General features: G+C 41.2%; 1 protein-coding gene across 2 annotated transcripts in view; it reads right to left on the reverse strand.

Annotated features, from left to right (window-relative positions):
* Positions 1 to 20871, reverse strand: part of btbd11b (BTB (POZ) domain containing 11b) — a 77868-nt gene that overhangs the window by 30002 nt on the left and 26995 nt on the right. The window lies entirely within an intron of this gene.

The following is a 20871-nucleotide window of genomic DNA, read 5'->3' on the forward strand; positions in this document are numbered from 1 at the left end:
GAAGCGACTGTGGCTCAGTGGTAAAGTGGTTGCTTGCCAATCGGATGGTTGGTAGTTTGATCCATGGCCCTTCAGTCCCCTATCAAAGTCTCCTTGAGCAAGACACTGAACCCTGAGTTGCTGTACTTCAGAGAATGGTGACTGGTTCCTGTAGTATGTAAAAGCGCTTTGGATAGTTTAAGTTGGACTACTACCTCATATTCATTAAATCAACTTGAAGGTGCACTATGGGCTCCTGCATGGTTTCAGCGCAATTTCACTTTTGTCTTAAATCGTAGACATCTTCTTGATCCGATAGCTGCCTGCCCCCTGAATACACTGAAAAAGCCCAGTGTTGGGAGACAACATGGGTTGAAAATGTCAAACAAATGCTAGGGGCACAGGCTGTGCAGCCAAATACAACAAAACACGTTCATACAGATACAACACACGCTACTCAATCAACTCTTCAGTCTGCCTCGCTTGCTTGTGCTTGCGCTCCCTGTTACGCCTGCCTGCTTGCTTGGCTGCCTGCTTCTCTCTGGATGCAAGGAAGCTTGCCAGGTGTTGGAATTGTTCATTGGACTCTGAGGGACGCCACAAACAAAAGACACTGAGTCACTGCACCCACCACTCACCACTGGACACAACTCCCCCTTGCCTGTGGCACTATTAACTGTATTTATTTATTTAATGTATTTTCTGTGTGTCGCGTCTGCTTTTGGGTCCAACCTCCAGTGCCATTGCATAACACTTATTGTTTGTCATAGTATTTGTTTGATGTTTTCAACCCCTGTGTTGTCTCCCAAGACGGGGCTTTTCGCAGTGTATTCAGGGGGCGGGCAGCTAGCAAATCAAGGAGTGTTGCCTACGATTTGAGACAAAAATGAAATTGCACTGAAACCATACAGGAACTCATAGTGCTCCTTCAATCCACATTTCCTTAAATGTGACTTTGGAAGGCACAGATTAAACTCTACTTTTGAGCTTGCTATTCTAGCACTATACAGGTTATAAAAACCTGTGTGGCAAATACATCTGGAAACATTTCTTGGTAATAGGTCACAGTTATTCAACTTATAAACTTTAAGAGCAACTGCTTACAGAGCAGCAGCTGCTGTGGCACCATCTAATCTGCATCTTTGTCACTTTGTTGTACTGACAACACGCACAACTGGAACAAAGACCAGGAGACCATCTGTTGCACCAGTGTCAGGTGTCCTAAACAACTACAGTTGTCAGCCAGAGCACACACCCCAACATAATCAATTACAAAGAAAGGCTAATTTCTCACCGCTTCGACGAGGATTACTCTGAAATGACTTCTTTATTGCTTTTATTTCTCAGATTTTGCCCACTTTGGCGAGCAGTTGCGCACACTCCAGGAAATCCATCTTAAACCATTTAAAGCACCAGGAGCTACCCTGGCACCTTCCTCACTCCCCCTTTCTTCTCAAACTATTATATATAGTAAATACCCTACTCAGAGCATGAACACAACACTCATGACCCACCTCTTTTGATGTGCAACTAAAGGCCCCTAGGTGGGATTAGGCTCAACATTGTACTAGAGTTATTTTCAAGAGAATGAAAACAGTCTCTTTCACTTTAGTCTATATTCACGGCATTCCACTTCTGGGATTTCTCCTTTTCCATTGGAAATTCCGCTGGATTTCCATTCTTTGTCTGTTCCTATGAACCTTTTCAGGTTCATAATAGTATTTTGAGGTTGTACCAGAATAGGTTTACATGGTTTCATTTTCAAAAAACAACATGTTTTTGTTGTATTGCACATTGCTGCAGATCCTGTTTTCACTCTGTGTGTTTGGGTCTCTGTTTTAGCTTCAGAGTGAGACGTCTCACTTCTATACCATCTTTGTTGGGAGTCGCACATGCACAGTAGCTAGGTGAGATCCCATCAGCTAGATGACTCTTTCTTTCAACTGTGGTCAGTCCAAGGCAGGATTAGCTGGGAGACTTTGTCTGGACTAGGGGTACTTGTGGAATACCTGCATAACAGGGACATGGACGTTGTTCTTTTGTAGATTATGGTGAACTACTGTGTGTTTTGCCATTGAGAACGAGCTAGCATGTGAAGGGAGGTCTGGCAAAGCAAGACTAGTTTCACTTTAACCCTGTTATCAATGCTGTTTTATTTTTATTTTTTTCTCGATTTAACTGTTTGTTGCTATTGTAGCAATAACAGGGGCTTGAGAAAGTTTACACAACCATGCTAAATTTGGTTAAAAAGATTAATAAAAAACAGTTTTTGGAAATTGATCTTAATGCCTTTATTTAAAAAATGTAGGAAAATCTATTTCTTGGATCCAGGATACTATCATCCTGATAAAGTTCCCTTGGCCTTTGGAATTAAAATCCCCCCCCCCCCCCCCCCCCCCCCCCCCCCCCCCCCCCCCCCCACATCATCACATACCCTTCACCATAGCTAAAGATAGGCATGGGGAACTTTCCATAAGATCACCTCTCAATGCAAATCAAACCAGTTATTAGGCAAACTGAAATAAAACCATGCCTGTCTCAAGGTATGGTGAAGGGTATGTAATGATATGGAGCTATTTGAATTCCAGTCGCCAAGGGAACTTTATCATTGATGCATAGTGTCCTGGATCCATGAAATCCATGAAAATAAAAATGTGAAAGTCCCAAAAGATGTTTTTTTATTCATCTTTTAAATCAACTTTAGCATAGGTGTGTAAACTTTCTCAAGCCACTGTATACAGGGCTGCCAGCATGTATTGCAGGACTGCGTGAGTAGACACTGGACCGAATACTGGCTCTGAAAAACATGAACAAAAACACCTTACTGTTACACTTGAGCTATCCTTAACCTCGATTCAAGGAAATTACAGGACCGGCTGACAGTGAAGTGCAGAATGCTTTCAGGATGGACTGAGGCAAGGTGACTCATTGGCTCCCTGCTTCCTAATGCAAGGCACTGTCTACCCTAGGGGAGGAACTGATGGAGCTCTTACAAGCCACTGACTGTAGCAGCTCTCTCCATGCGTGCGCTTGCGGGATGATAGTCACTATGTTCCTCGTGATTGTCACTGCACCGCAAATCTCCCTGGACATGTCATGTCCTCGGGTCTCAAACTACAGAATTACTACTTTCGTGGCCATAATCGTAATGATATAACAGTAGGTTATTGTTTTAGAATGTATAGTAGCGAGAGATTATATAAGGCACCTGCCACTCTTTACGTGCACCAGTTGTGTCTGCCATATGGCCGCTACATAGCCTCAATGATGCTCCAGGCACAACACTGTCACTAGAGAAGAAGTAATGTGTGCAAGACTCCCCATTAAGATGTCACTGAATGCACCTAAGTCGTATTCTGTGATACATCGACAGAAGGGTTTCAGCGCTTGGTCAAACACATATTCCACATTCACTGCCAGAAACAAAGCTTTTTCATGCGCTTAAACTTTCAATGCCTTTCAGTTACTACATATCTGTACATAAGTATTAGTATAAATAGGTATTTTACTGTATATTTAAGGGAATAGCTTCGGGAACACTACTAAGAGTTTTTTCCAAAATGTGGAACTTTTGCTTCAATTAAATTCCTGGCAGGGAGTGGAACATGTGTTTCAATGTTATCCTTTTCACTTTATGTGAAGATTTTTCCATGCATATTTTTAATGAAGGAAATCCTGTGCAAAAATTGCTTAAAGCTATAGTGCATAGTTTATGCCACCCCCATAAGTAATTCTAAGTAACTACAACAACACTGTCAATGACCACTCTTTGACACTAAGGCTGTAAATACATAACATCATTCTCTATTTTAATTCGATTCATTTTTTCTCTGGATCCGTCTGTCAGAGTGCAGACTACTGTAGTTAGGATCAACTGTGACTTGTCTCAGGGTTGACTAGAGCAGTGGGACAGGAACTCTGACCTTGATGCTGCTCCTACCCTACACTTAAATCTATTTTGAAATGGGGACACACGAAGAAGGGCACTTCCCTAAACACACTGCAGCTCTACAGGAACACTGGCTTTGGTTTTCGCTGACAGATAAGATACAGAGACAGTAGATCTGGCAAAGCAAAAATGTACTGTACAAAGAGGTACACTAAAGCAGTACTCGACTGTAGTATTGGAAAAGTAGACAGCATAAGCAGTTGTAAGACAAATATAGTAAGCAAGATGCAAACACAGTTAAAGAGATTGCTCTTAGAAGCGTCAGCTAAAGACAGTTTTTAACGCACCATTATGGCTCTAAAGGGTTAACCATGTTGTTACTGTACATGGATCCCAGCCGTGCTGCCCCACTCTGTTCTGCCAGGCCAGATGGTTACCATATGTTTACCGAGCGAGTGATCATAGCAAGATGGAAACAGAGTAGTGACGTTTGTTAAGATGTGTTAGAATGCCTCTCCTCTTAATGACTGCTTTATTTATTCTAAATAATCGTCACCGTGTGTGCACTTGTAGGAGTAGAAGTGTGAATATGAATCTGTATTGTTTTGAAGGAGTGTTGTTATGCCAGAATTTGCAGTAATTCTCCAGAGGTATGCTCTCCATTTGGGATCTCAGGTGACCACAGTATGGTCTGATGTAGCCACAAGTCTTTAATGGGTTACATAATGGGCTCTGTGCCAGCCATGTAAAGGAGGACTCAACAATCATGAAAAAATACATGTAAAATTGCAAATGTCAGTTAAAATTAGGAAACTGGTAGAGGGACATGGCATGTGAACACTGCATGGACACATGCATACACACACAAATGCTAATACATAGTCAAGTTAATAGCAAGCCATATTGCATACAACTCTGATGTGCGGGCAGACACACAGATAATTGTTAGTAATTAAAAACTCTAAATCCCAGGCACTTCATGTCTAGTTGAAGTAGTATGTGCTCTACAGAGAGAACAATGTGTTCAGCTAAATCCAAACTGAATGTTTCCTCTTGCTGAACAATCACATCCCAGCTACAGTCTGTTGAAGATCCCCTTGCTGTCCCTAATGCAGGACGGAAAAAGCTCTGTGTCACTCTGAAAGAAACACACAAGCCTCCTGATGTGTTCACACAAGCATGAGTAATATGCCAAAGGAAATACATTCAGACAGAATGTTTTGGCATATCTTTGTGTTCAGACCATCAGTAAGAAGAGCCCGCAGTATGCATATCATAGCTCTTTTTTTCAATAATGCAAAGATGAACGTGATACTGTTATCGTCCTTTGTTGACATGCCTCCTCATAGCAGAGGTCAGAGGTTGGGCTCAGATACCCAACAAGGCATCTTGGAGCCTATACACATGAAATGTGTGTGAAGGACGGAAAATTATTCACGCACAAAAAGGATGATCTACAAATACACACGGAACTGCTGCTTTATGATTTTCACAAAAGCCTCGCTGAACGCATTTATCAATAGCAGCTAGCAGCTAGCTCTAGCTGCTAACCCGGCAAGAACAAGACAGGGTAGGTGAATTAAAACAATGTCTGACTTGAAATTGCACCTTGATGTTACGTAAGGGCCCTGTTCATGTTGTACAGACATATTAATTGCATTGTGTGTCTGTTAAGAGGCACAAAGGCTCTCTAAAACTTGCCCCATTAGCCGCTGTTTGAGCTCAGTGGAAGCTTGTACACGTAGCTGCAGCTGCCCCGTGTTGCCTGCACTGATTCAGTTCAGGTTTTTTTCAATCGAAAGTACTCGCATATTTATAGCAATCAAGAGTAACATAAAACTGGCCGGAATTACCCTTTAAGTAAAATTTTGTCAAGGGGCTATCTATTTAATTTGTGAAATAGATTCTTTAAACTACATTAATAAATATTACATTAAATGAATGCTACTTGCCCATCATCAAACATACAAAATGAGTGCAAAGCTAGTGAACACAGTGGAGCATTTAGCAGCTACGGAGACAGATATTTCCCTCTGAAGTGGACAGAGAGCAAAAAATGTTTGCAAAATATTGGACTTAAATTCCCAAAGTGGACAAAACCGCTCTTAATTTTGTTAGTTTTATATCAAAGGCCTGTCATTCAGTTTGAGAGTCACAGCAGTTTCCAATGTGTGTTGTGATTAATGGATTTGCTTTTGTTTTGAGTTTAATCAGAGATATGATACAGAATTCATAAGATAGCCTAATGCTAAAAGAAAGTAAAGCGAATAGACAGAAGAGACGAGAGGTCACTGAATCAGTGCAAGCTGCTTGGAAATCGCAACACACAGACGTGAATAACAAGAATAAAAAACATCTGCAAGTACATACTATAGAAGTTATCAACACAAAATAGACCATACTCTCAAACACACACAAGGGAGGACTTGTGACGGGTGACCGACGCACAACAAGGGCACAACTACAATTACGCAATCTTCTCCAGTCAGAGGAATGCCAGCCTTCCCGCAGGCTGGGTGTTATTCCACCCCGAGGTAGCAGCTCTTTCGCTATTATTTCTCTCTTTTCATCTCATTTCTTCTGTCAAGGGTAATAAGTCTGTGTGTAATATCCATGAGTCGAACGCCTCCCGCAGGATGCTTTTCAGACAATACTGGCAATCAGCAGCAGCAGGGAAAGATCTGAAGTCACTGAGCCGTAATCTCTCCGCTCACTCTGCAATACCTCTCTACCATCTTTTGGGAAAGTCTTAACAAGCTGTGCTATTGTATTTTCTTACTTACACTTATCTTATATCATTTGACATGGGTGGGAAGGGGGCAAAAAAGTGGGTTTGTCGCAATACAGTGAAATCAAGGATGGAGACGCTGTCGATTGTGATGAAAAATATTAAAAAAGCCTCTGAACTTTTGACAAACAGATGCAGCTAAATGCAACAACGTTGCTGAAGTAATTGCTCATTTAGCACTGGGTGCACTGGAGTAATTAAAGGATACGACTAATGTCATTAAATGAGACTTGCTGCAGGGGGATGTTTTCCTTGAGGTCATTTTAAAGGGATGACATCACTTTGAGCTGCTTGTAAACACTAAGAGCTCTCAAGTGAAGACGCTCCCTCGGACATGAATACTCAGCGCCATGAGTATGAGGCAATGTGCAAAATAGATAAGGCAGGAAATCCTTAAGGCAGCAAAGGTGCAGTCACTGCCTGAGTGCAATGTGTGCACGTTTGTTTGCGTCTGTGTGTGTCTTTATGTGTGTGACAAACTCCCATGCACTATTAAGGGTGTTTACCAATATTTCTACAGTAGCTTCTGTGTAATGATTTCTGCACTGCGCATTATTCTAACTGTTCTGAGTCCTGTTGCAGCAGCTACCTATCCCACTCTTGGCATTTGCATTGACACCTGAGTAAGTGACCAAGCGTCATTGAGAAATTGTCGCTTTTAAAAGCAATAGAAAAGAACAAGACATTTGCAATTAAGGAAGAGCGGATGATTCAAAATATTCTGGGCAAAACGTCACACACAGAGTTCTGGACGTAAGGAGCGATGACAAATGATGACATCAGCCTGGCCTGTTCAGTGGATTCAGTGGAGGATGAAAAGCGTCTATTTTCTCTTATTTTTAAGAAATCCCTCAAGAAGACCCAAACTATGAAATATATGGCTGCAAGATATGAGGAAATTATCTAATTGCAATCATTTTGACTGATATTGCGTCATGATTCAAGATATTTGAGGTGATGTTCATTTTTGTATAATAGTATTTTCATTGAAAAATATTAAAATCTAAAAAACGAAATTTATTTACAGTGTAATTTTCTGTACAAAACAAAGTCTGTAGGATACAATTTGTAGGCCGGGACGTCTCTGCAGCGCTACAGTACTACATTCACAATGGTTTGACACATATTTAGCCTTTAACAAAAATGTGGCCCCACCTGCAAAAAAGTTGCGTGAAGCCGTGTGAAATTTGCGCGGGCAACATTTCTTGCAAAAGTCTGGATTTATTAGGAATTTCAATGGGTAAAAATGTGCCCTGTTTTCCGCATCCTTTTAACTATGCATGTGACGGTGCGTAACGCTCCCAAGACTTTGTAGGGACCCTCCGATGATAACACAAAATATCACATGGATAAAGTACTCTGGATGCAGAGCGCATAGCCTGCATCCAAAACACCTGGGCCACTTAACCCATGTGTGGCCTTGTTCATATTTTTGTTACACAGCCAACGTTTCCGGGTCTGGTGGACCCACCACATTATAAACATAACAATTTAGGTAAAAATAGTTAACAGATATTTACTTTAGCTCAAATAACAGTGATGTATACATAATTTATGGTTCACATTTGCCATTTACCTATGTGAGATCACATTTATGATCAGATAATAAATCTCGTTTTTTGTGAGAAAACAAGGAAATTCAACAAATGTGTATTTAAACGCATCTGAAAAATGGTCCCCAACATATGCACTATTTGCTAACACTTTTTACAGTCATTTGCTAAAAACTACAGCTGTTTAACCCTTTGTGTTGTCTTCTCGTTAACCATGAACTTGTCCTTCCAGGTCAAAATTCAGATTCTTTTTGTGGTTTAATAATAGGTTTTACACTTATTTTTGGAATTCATGGTCGACAAACCTTATTTATATCAAATTATACATCCGTTTTTAGTTAAAAATTGAGACATTATCAATTATTTTGACTAATAGTTAAGATCAGAGGATATTTAGTGGATAAGATTCAATAACACACCCAAAAATTTCAGTAAAAGTAATCATTAATTTTACCTGAATAAGGTTGTATGGAATCATCCATGTTATTTTTGGGTAATTTGGTTGAAAGAAATCCATATTTCAGATATAATACACTTTGAAACGGACAACACAAGGGTTAAGGAAATGACTAAACCTTTATTTAAAATCTGAAGCTATTCATTTGTGTCACTTTTACAATGTACAGTATGTCTTCAGTAGAACCAAATGGGTGACTGAAAGCATTAAGAGACAGACTTACACGTCGGTTTTGGTACTTTCAGGGGCTCTGTCGACCGTAAGAACAATATAGATATAGACTAACACAGCCAAGTCCTGGTTCTGTTTTAGGTCCATCTATGTTTCATTCCAGTGGCTCCTGTGGTGCACAGTAACCACAGACCTACAGTACTTCAAAAATAGAACTTTTCTGTTTGTTATTCTATTTCCCCCTATGAGCACATTATGTTGCAAAGGGTAAACACACACACATTCACACCTATACTGTAAGCCACTCTAAACCTTATTTTAGTATTGACACCTGCCTGCCAGCCACAAAATGTGTCCCCATCTTCCGCCTGCCCCTCCCTCCTCCCAGGAGTCTCAGGTCTGCAAACTGGCAGAAATGATCTGATTGCTGAACTGCTGCAATCCCGGCAAAACAGGCCAGCCCCACGGTGTCTTGCGCGTCACTATGGAGTCACGTCGAGCGCATGCCCTATTCTCTCGTTTCGCATTTGCTTTCTAAATGCGGGTTTGTTGTATTCACAGTGGGCAGCAGACGAGTCAGTTATCAGTCGCCTGCATGATAACACTATGAAGCTCTCCTTACCGCGCTGCCTGTTCATATGAGGATAAAAACACAAAGTCACAGTGTTGTGTGAGTTTGTAAATCTAGTTATGTGTTTTTCTAACACCTGTATGTTTGACTTTACCTAATGGGTTCATGCTTATGCAAGCCTTTTTTTCTAACAAAAACCGTAGATAAAGCAAAACAGAGTCTTTGACAGTGAGAGAAACAGCACTTTTCCCCCTAATATTGTTTATTATTAACATCAAAGAATAGCTTGAGAGGATAATCCGACTTTTGTTTCCGAAAGTTGATTCATTACTCTTCCCTGAGATACATCAGTATGGGAGACCAACAATTTATGAGGCATGGAGCCCCAAATTGCCCCATAATTGTTTAACTCACCTAGCGTAATCGATCATTCTGACTTTGCAAAGTGGCTGCCTGTAGCACAGACACTGACTGGAAGTGGGCCATGCCTGGCAGAGAGTGATGAGGCCTGGGGCTGTGTGCCGCTTCCCCCTCTGGGGGATGACCCTCACTGTTCGGGGCCGCCGTTAGCAAATATCCCTGTCACTTTGATAATGTGAGAACACTTGTATCGGAAATGCGATCATGATTCAAATTTAAACAATGCTCAAAAGCTCAGGGGAAGAGCCCTGGTTCACCTCAACTGTACTGCTTATTATTAAAAAAGGGGGGAAATCTGACAGAAAACAATGCCTTCTTTGTTAAGTTCTGAAAATGAGCGATTGCTCTCATTGGTCGAGCTGTAAGTGAGCAGTTTGGAATATCACTCACTAAATCCGTCATGCATGCTCATCTTTAAAAAAAAAGAAGCAAAACATGTTCTTTTACACATACTCTTCTAACCAATACAATTCAAGAGGCAGAAACAGCGCTGCTACCTCATGCATCACAAACAGAACTTAGCAAAAAGAGGTGCAACACACAAGGTTTCAAACAAGGATGTGTTCCCAAAGCAGGATTGTTATTGCAGGTTAAAAATGTCCCAGCCCTTGCCAACAGTACATCCTTTAATGGAACACACAGACTGAGCCAAAGCAAATATTGAAAGTATCGTATTTTGGGGGCCTGCCCTGCACCAAGCGACTCCAGTCAGCTGCAGGCTGCAGGTAGGCTCGGTCGTCCTCCAACTCCTCCGCGCTCTCCCCCTCAGGCACACTGGCTTTGCTTTGAGAAGCTCAAAGGGCGGAGGAGGCTGGCTGGCAGGGAGCAGCCGCTCAAAATCCAAACACACAGGCATGGAGCTGGAATGGAACACTCTCCCTCTTTTCCTCTGTTTGAGTTGTGAAAGTCATTCACACTGCACACCATGAATATAAGTGCAAAAAGGGAGTCATTGTTGAAACGGCCAAGTTCAGTGTTCAACTCTGCTCAGCTCCTGAGGTGGGGTTCACTAAAAAGTTTAAAACAGCAAAACACGGATACTGTAGGCTTTCAAAGACACAAATAGTGCGCTTACTTCAGAGATTTCGGACCTCAAACTCATGGTTTTCTCTCAAAATTAAAAAAGTATGTTGAGAAAATCTTCAGAACGACTTAATCCCCTAGCACGATAAATCATGGAACTAGCACTTCTCTCTTCATTTTATTTATACTCTTCTTCCCTCAGTGGTTATTCATCTCCACCATCAAAATGCAATCTATGCTGCTATACCCTTCCAACCAGAATAGCCACATTCCCCACAAATCCCCTGTGAGTGTTGTATCCCATAACCCATGAACGGGATGTTCAGTCTATCAACATCAGGCTTTTCATGCGCAACTCATTAGTGGTAATTAATGGTGGGCATGTCACAGGCGACCCCAGGCACTATGGAGTCCAAACCGAACCCGGGCCGGCCCCACCCTGACCAGTCCAGGCAGGCACAAGTTGTTTTTCTGCTTGGTTGGCTGGGGCACTTTATCTAAGCACCTAATGCACTTGGCTGCTTAAGCAGAGCTGGAAATTAGCCAACAAGAGAGAGCTTTGATTTTTTTTTTTTTATTAGGGAGTGACTTTTTAAAAAGTGAAATCAAATCTTCTGTACATTTTGAGTGGTTTTCCATGGAGAATAATGGTCTAACTTTGACGTGAAGCAGCCTTTGGGATGTTTTGCTTAGAAAAATCATGACTGCTCGCGTGAGATTCAGTGAAGTGTCCACATGCATTAACACCTCAACTGTATCAACAGAAAGGACTCTTATTAAACAATATTATTTATCCATCTCAAGGTGCTTTGGAGAAACTCTGAATGAAGAGCTTGATCCCAAAGGGGGTGTTGTGTTAGCTTGTTTTGCCTCAATTCCTCACTTGAGGCCAACTTCCATGATCTCAAAGTCAGCGAGGCATTAATGTAAGTCAAGCACAGAGAGTTTCAGTAAAAATGCGCACAATAGTGCCAATGGCCAGCATTTCTGAATGCATGACTGGCTGACTGTTATTGCACAGAAACTCTTTTAAGGATATTAATTGCACTGGGTGCAAAAATGACATGAGATCTAATCCAATGAGTCCTGTGTCTTGTTCCACAAAATGAAAGCAGTAACACCCAGAGGCCTGTCATAGTTTAATATCATCCTGTCAACAGTCTTGTGGTTAAAAGGTCTCCACGCTGGTATTACTGTAATAGGCTTTTTAAATTTGCTAGACCTGCCATCCATTCTTCATTTACTTCTTGTTGTTGCTCTGCTTCCAAATAATGAGTTATGTAATTGATTTTCTGTTTGCGTCACTTAGGGCCCTTAAGCCTCTAAGAGCAGTCTACTTCTGTTTTCACAATAGACACTCTCATATGCATTATATAATGCTGACTTGGCTGCCAGGGGTATTACAGCCAAGGTCTTGATGGAGCGTTTGGGTATGAATAGAGGGCCAACGCCTCGAACTGAGGTCTGCCTTCTAGAGTTTTCTAAAACACTCGGCTGCCTGTTCCAATCAGAGAGGTGATCAAAGTTAAAGCTCTGGCTCGGCCATTAGACCGGTGGTCTTTGTCAATGTAAGTGTGTCCCGATGTAAGTAGAGTGCAACTGTGAGTTGCACATGCTCAGGTTTAAATGGTTTACGGCCTAACGGGTCATACTGAAAATTCAAAAACATTGTAGCTATCTATGATTGTTTGATTGCTAACGTTAGCTCAAAGCGCAATTCAAGTGATAGCCTTTGTTGTGTTTGATTGCTAGCTTGTAGCTAAGCTATCAGTCATTTCAAATATGTTTTTGCTCTCTATGACTGTTTGATTGCTAACGTTAGCTTAAATGCCATTCAAGTGACAGCCTTTGTTGTGTTTCATTGCTAGCGTTAGCTCAAAAAGCTATTAAACTGACAGCCTTTGTTGTGTTTTATTGCTAACGTTAGCTCAAAAAGCTATTAAACTGACAGCCTTTGTTTTGTTTTATTGCTAACGTTAGCACAAACGCCATTCCACTGACAGCCTTTGTTGTGTTTTATTGCTAACGTTGGCTCAAAATGCCATTCAACTGACAGCCTTTGTTTTACATTACATTACAGAAGTTTTGTTAGCATCTTGTAGGCTACTTGTTGCAAAGTGACGCATGTGCAAATCAAATCTGCACTGCCAGTCAGCACTCTACAGGCAGTGACAGTCTTCTGTTTTCTTTTCATTTTCACCAACCATGCCCCCTCCTGGACTGTACACACGAGTGAACCTTTTATGCATGCTTGGTATTGGTGCATGTTTGAAAATAGAGCGTGCCGTGAAGATAAAGTGCCTCAGAGCACGTGAGCTGAAGCACAGATGTGTTTTCTGATTTCCTCCGGATCAGCCTGCACACAAGGTCGCTAATCGTCCTTTGACTCCTTTCACATAAGATGATTCGAAAGTGTGGTTGTAGTCTATATGAATCACTTTATGCCACGTCACATTAGCTACCTTTGTGTTATCACCGCAGGGTTGCGCGGCCCTCTCCCTCCTGCCATCTCAAAGTGAAAGATGAATGACAGTGACAAAGCCGGTGAATTTGTCAGGGGCCATCAACCAGACGTTTCCACCATGTACTATATGGACGGCATCAAATCATATCAGCTATTTAAAAAGGCATGGGTCTTTTATTCTGAGCGTGAGTTGCCGCAACTTTCACAAAGCAACCAACACTGGTGAGCTGGAACCAATGCCTTGAAATGATCTGACAGTGTGATCAGATGGCCACGATGAAGCTGAAAAAAAGTATCCAGAGGTTGAGTCTTTTATAATAAAATGTGAAAAATGACTTATCTATAAAGGCCTCTGTTAAGCAATCAAGGTGCACTCGAAGGTGAATAACCAAATTTAGCCAACAGGGAACACATTTGGGCCAACTGTTAAGATTGTTCTATCAATTAATCAGGCGACTGTAGGATTTCAGCTTGAAGTGCAAAACAAATCAGTTTTCATAGTGTCCATTAAGCCTAATAACAACCTTTGTTTTAGTGACTGTGCCCTCCATAACCATAAAATGACTTCAACCCACTCACATAAATTCAAATTTTTTTGCCATTAGGGTAAAAGTCTTCCTACATACTGCTGCTCTGCTGCATTTCTTCAACCACTTCTTTTTTTTTATTATTTGTGGCTCATCCTGAACTTTATCAGGTACCCATCCGGCCCAAAGTGATTGATGTGGAAACAAAACACAGAAGACACAGGGAGAAATGTGTCCTCAACAGCATGGTTGTCTAAATTAGAGTGCAGATCGGGCCGCATTTTTTCGGTCCGGCCCGCGTCCGACAGAGCAGTAGCCAACCCCGACCTGAGCCCGACAGGCATTAAGATATTTATGTCCAAGCCCGACCCGAGCCAGACAGTTAAAATCTCATTTTATCTCATACTAACGACATATATGTAAGTTTGTTTGTGTGGAAAGCCTGCATTTATTCAACTGTAGGAAGGCATTCGGAAATGTCAACAGATGAGTGCCTCAGCGCACACGGGGCAAAGAGCGCAAGTTTATTTTAAAATGTTCAATTTGTCAACCTTTCCCAATTGCTTGGTAAGGAAACCCAACCCAAACCCGAATATCATTTCTGAATATCTGTCCGAACCCGTTGGGTCATGTTGGGTCCCGTTGGGTCATGTTGGGTCTCGTTGGGTCACGTTGGGCTAGGTTTGGTTATCCATCCTCTCGTCTAAATCCAGTGATAGCGCTGCCTTGAAAACAAACAGCAAAACTGCGTTGACTGCTGCACACGGACATTTTGACAAATATCATACTGCAATTTCTCAAAGTTTAGAGTCCCAGCTTTGAGGGCATTATGGGAGCTGCTGTTTGGCAGCCATGTTGGTTTGAATGTTGTGGTAGCAGTGCCACCCTCTCTATTAACACAAAAAAACATCAAGGAGCTATCTCATTTATACAGGTTCTTTATGGGAATAGCATACACATTTTAAAAAAATGCATTGAATGTTAGGCCTGCTGCTCCTAGGTAGCTTCTCTTTCTCTCTTCTCCCCCTCCCCTCTGTCTGTCTCTAATTACAGGAGTTTAGTCTGGTGTGTGGGAGTCAGGGTTCCAGCTGCAGCTCATCTACCACAATCAACCTCTGCTTCATATACCCGATCATTCCTCCACTCTGTGTCAATTGAACACTTACACTTTTTATAATGGGAAAACCTCCAACAGGACATTGCAGTCTATGTAAAGAAATGGAGACAGTGGAGCATGTCCTGATGTCATGCAGGAAATGCATTTGAGAAAGAGGGGTCATGCTTGCGGGATTATGTAAATTAGGACTAGTGGAACACAGGTGTAAAGATGTTCTTGAAAGTGGGGTTTCCATAACTGGAGGGAAGTTTATATTTGCATTTTGAAGGGCAGTGTTCTATTTAGAATTATTAAAATTATAGGATAGAATAGGATGCCAACTGCAGTAAAACCCTAAAGAAAAAGTGGAACACTCCTTGTTAGATCAAAGTCAAGACCATCACTGTTAGTCTTGTCTATGTGCATTGTGTGGGAGTACCGGAATACATGTACCACTGTTACGTATTCAGAATACAAATTATGAGTAACTGTATTCTATGAATTAAATAGGTGGTATTTTGAATACAGTTACATTGTTGAAAACAATGAATTACATGACAATACTTTCACTGTTTCACAACTTTATTCACTATCTAAATAAACTACTCCAACTCCCTGCATTTCCCAGAAGCCTCAATATAAAAACAAAAAAATTAGCTTTTTGCGTGATAACTGATATACTGTAGGTAGAGATGGGCACAAATGAGCCTGGGCAGGAATGCGTTTCTATCTTGGAAATTTAAACAGCATTTCACGTTAAAGAACGGGGAGAAAGAAATATAACTGCAGTGCAAGGATAGTCGTCTGCTGTAGTTTTACTGGTCACCTTGCTATTTTATAGTTGTATCCGGTAGCTGCCTGCTTAGTTGAAGGGCAACTTTACATTCTCCTATAGCTATTGAAAGACTGACAAGCCCCGTTTGACATGCTAGCGTAACGTTAGTCAAAATTAGCTCGTGATAGCAAGACTGCGGTTAGATTTTTGTAGTAGGCTAGGCAGTTTGGGACTACAAAACAAAATTCTCTGTGCTTGTTTGTGTACACATTCAGCCAGTTGGAACAGAAGAACACAACAGATTAGGCATGTTAAGTACCCAGTATTTGATGGCCGCATTCCTACACAAAATGGAATTCAATGTGGAAGTATTCTAAGAGTTCAGTTCCTGTTTCCAACATAGCATTGAATTGTTGGATAAAAGGATCTATACCACCCTCAGTAACATAAGGGGAAACCGCCCGCTAGCCTTGTTCTGTCTTAAGGTCACTTTCTGGAGTCTTGTTGGCAACGCGAGGCAAGCAGCAAAGACTGGCAACCAGCAAAGACTCAGGAACTTTAGTGGTGCTGGTTGGCAGGATGTGTTACCTTTGGACGGAGCCAGGCTATCTTAGCCTCTTATTTCCAGCCTTGATACAATGCTAAGCTAACAGGCTGTTGGCTATAGCTTAATATTTGGCATGCAGACATAGGAGTGGTATCATTCTCCTAATCTAACTCTGGGCAAATAAGCATATTTTCTAAAAGTTGAAATATGCATTTAAAGAATGTTGTCCAGCTATTCAGAAGAAAAAAATATCAAGTTAAATGTGGTGAAACATTTCATTTGAAAATCCCATGTCCATGTTTTGCATCACTCTATAGACCCTTTGCAAACATATGACCACGACACCATGACGGACAGCAGAATCACCGGAAGCACAAGCTAAACAGTGTAGTAGACAAGTGGAAAGTTTCATTTAGTTTCATTAGTTTCGATAAGTTTAAAATAAATAACACTAAATAAACTGCAACAATCTTATCTTCTTCATTATGGCTTCTTCTATTGAACAACAAGTTGCCGTGCCATTATTGGTTGAGGTAGGGCATCTGTGCTCACAAAGAGCGGTATTTGGAGAAGTTTTGAGATTTGCAGGATTGGATTCCTACCCTTATGTTCTTTCTCCCTCTGTTTTTAGTCTGCCCAGTCTGTGATAAACATTTTATTACTTTTTTGAAGGTAGTTTCTGTGCGATGTCATGTTTAATTTAACTGATAATTTCGTATAATTGTTAAGTTAAATGATCAAGGGAACGGCTTTCTTTTTGGGATATGTAGCTGGCTAGGTCAGTGAATAACCAATGTGGGTCATAGCTCAGCAGCTAGCTGGTGAGGATACTTTTATTGTTATTAATCAGTCATTTAAAACAGAAAGGCAATACATACGCATGTTCATAATTTGCGCGAGTAGAGCGTGACGTCAGGTGAAAAGGGTCTTTACAGCATATTAGTTACTTAGTCTTATTTAAATGGCAGTTAGGTACAGTAGCCTACATGGATGGACAAAGAAGATGGAGAAAGGCAGAGAATCCGGTGTGCTACCTTCTTACACTAACCCCCAAAATCCGATTAAAAAGACATAGTAGAGATATTTTGGGAGGAAATAGGTAAAAAATAATTTGTTAGCTCACAGAAAGAACTATATTAGTTTTTGTAATCAAAGTGAAAAGAGGCCGTGAATTAGGTACCCATGGAAATGGGAATCTGTTTGTGGAAAGAGCTGCCAGTCCTGGAGAAAATCGTACCTTGAAGTCAGACTCTGTGTTATGGCAGAGAAAGTTGTGTATCCTGAAGATCTCACAGTGTGATGGGAAAATGCAGCAGATGAGGCGTATGAAAGGAAAATGCTCAGGTATACTGATTTGGCAGCAGCGCTTAAAAGCTTGGGTGGAAGTTTAATGGCAACAGCTTGTTGCAAAGTCAACCTAAACAGCAGTCAAGGACTTAGAAACTCCTGAGTGAGGGTCAAAGCAGATGTTTGTGAGGCAGCAGCAGGGGACTTTGTTGCTGGAGTGAAAAAGCCACTAGATCAAGATCATCCTATCGCTTCCTGCAGGTGTTTCTGGCTCTGGAGCTGTGGAGTCTGGATCTGTAGTTGGAGTCACCTGCTGCCTCCATGTTCCTGTTTGACACCCTCTGCTGCAATTCTGCATGTCTCTCTCGTCTCTTCTCTGTCTGTCTGTCTGTCTGTCTGACTCTGTCTCTTTCCCTCACCCCCAACCGGTCGAGGCAGATGACCGCCCAACCTGAGCCATGGTTCTGCTCGAGGTTTCTGCCTCTTAAAAGTTTTTTCTTGCTTCTGTTGCCTAGTGCTTGCTCTTGGTGGGAATTGTTGGGTTTCTGTAAATAACATCACAGAGTATACAGACCTATATAAATAATATTGAATTAAATTCAATTAACTTCTCTTCAGATATTATAGAGCAGGCTTGTCTATGCACTGTTTGCATGTAAAATATGTAGTACAGTGTGTTCTATGTTTTCTAATAAGACATTTCAGGTAGTAAGCATTGGATTGCTTGTTGCTTGCAGAATGGAGCACTTGGAGAGGATCTACCTGAGAAACGTGCCCACTCAAAACTGGGGTTCCTCAGGGGTCAGTCCTGGGTCCCCTCCTTTTCTCTCTGTACGCCATCTCTCTCGGGTCTGTCATTCACTCGCACTGCTTTTCTTATCACAGTCTGAAACTCAAGTAGCAGCATGTCTGACTGACATTTCTATATTGGATATCCACACACCATCTGAAGCTCAACTTTTACAAGACTGAGCTCCTTTTCCTTTCAGGGAAGGGCTTTCCTGCTCAAGACCTGACTATAAAAATTGGAAAACTCTGTTGTAGCCCCCACCCAGACTGCTAGAAACCTGGGTGTTACACGTGGCGACCAACTCTCCTTCCCTTCTAACATTTCTGTAACTACCTGATCATGTAGAATTCATGTTACATAACATCAGAAGGATATGTCCCCTTCTAACGCATAAGGCGGTTCTGGTTCAAGCTTCGGTCATTTTACGTCTAGACTACCTGCATGTGCCATCCGGCCCCTGCAGCTCATTCAAAACACAGCAGCTCAACTTGTCTTCAACCTCCCCAAGTTCTCTCACACTACACCCCTCCTCCGCTCTCTTCACTGATCACCAATTTCTGCCTGCATCCGCATCAAGACACTAGTACTTGCATACAGGGCCACGAACGGATCAGTCCCAGCTTACATCCAGGACATGGCAAACCCTATAACCCAAACCGCCACCTCTGTATCAGCCAACCTGCTAATATCTACTAAAGAAAACTGATTTGTTTATGTGTTGCAGATGAAATAAAAGCCAGGCTAGAGTGAATTATCTGGTAATGTGGCCAGTAGGAATACTGATACATGTTCTACCTAGGCAGCTGATAAATGATGCTTCCTGTTGGGTGGTTTATGATTAGAACCTCCTCTCCTTTATTGTTTTACATCTGAATCCTGCATTTTATGAACACTAACAATGATTTATGGCACAAGGGACAGGATCGCTACAACCTGCACTTTTGGTAAATGCAACATTATCGCCCAACCATCGTGTAGTGGTTGCCTGATTTTCTTTTTGGCCAATGACTAATACCTCAGCTCATCAAAAACAAAGAGCTTATATATTATTTCGGAGAATTAAGTTATTCATTGTTAGTTTCTTTCCATCCTCTTTCTTTCACCCACTTCCTATAAAAAAAACTGATTATGCTGCCATACAGTGATGACACACAGGCATGCAGCATTACAAAGAAAACCAACGACAACCTATTTATTTACAGCATACAGTCCCATTTCAGACAAGAAGAAGCACCAGAATTAAAGGTGACTGTTCAAATGCATTGCTGGTGGAAGTTGCGTTGCCACCATATTACCGTTTTTAATAAAAAACAAACATATGTGATGTAAAGGTTGACTTACTTTGCTTAACATTCAGTCTTTTTGGCCGGAATTCTCAATTAAGTAAAATAACAAAGTGTTTGTATTTTGATACTTGACACCTCTGAATCCCTGGACAGGGACAAAAGTTTGTTTAAATTATAAATAACACAAGTCATATTTAACAGATGGCATACCTGTTCATTAATTCTTTAATTCTTAAGCTAAAACTTAAGATAAATTAATTTCCGTGCACATTAAAAGGCTTATAAATTATATACAGCATGTAATGCGAATGGTGTTGACTGACAATAGGATGTACACTTACAACTATTACTATTAACAATTCAAGTAGGACTATAAGGAAACTGCATTGTAATTATAGTGCAGTCTCTTTCTCTCATACCGCTCTTATATGGCTCCGATCATCACTATTTATGATTTGTAGCGTCCCACAAATGGTCTATTAATGCTTTCGTTAATCAAAGAGAAAAACTTTGAGCCACTTTGTTTTTAATGAACTTTCGATTTTGGGGAAATATCACAAGCCTACACAGGAAACAAATCTTTGCGAGGAAACGACATTACGACAAAATCCTGCATAAGAACTACACTGTTAATAAACAAAACAGCTTCAAAGGCAGTGGTGATGTGCAAGGATGTCTGACTATCTCTCTCTGATTGCTGTGTGGCACAATTGATCAACAAAGTTCAGTTAGATGGAGTGAGACTTGAATTTGTACCTTAAATTAATGAGACAAACATATGCTAGTGTTGGTCTTCAAAGCATACTGTATGTTTTAACGACCTGTAAATTGTGAGTGTGTTGTGAATAAAAGAGAAGTCAGTGAAATAATTAAAGGCTGATGGTTTACTAAATGTGACAAGAAGGAAGAGGCGCTTCAGTGGGGCCCCACAATCAGCCCGTGAATGGAAAGGAAGTTAGTGAAAAATAGCAGCTTGTGCCACACCTGGCCACTCGGCCCCTGCAGGGAATAAATATTTGCCAAGGAATCTCTTATTTGCCAATGAATGGCAAGCCATTTATAGCCTCCCTGAGGGGGGTGGGGGGTATTGGCAATCCATTTATTTACTCTAGGTCAAAACATAAGTAAATCACTGATAAACTCACCATAAAACTGTTATACAGGAGAGGTCAGGGGATTTTTTTCTACTTATCTGTCACATGCAAGAAAACGCCCTGGGTCCATAAATAACACTCATCATCTCATCAG

The sequence above is a fragment of the Etheostoma cragini genome, chromosome 8 (genome assembly GCF_013103735.1).
Source record: "Etheostoma cragini isolate CJK2018 chromosome 8, CSU_Ecrag_1.0, whole genome shotgun sequence".
NCBI lineage: Eukaryota > Metazoa > Chordata > Actinopteri > Perciformes > Percidae > Etheostoma > Etheostoma cragini.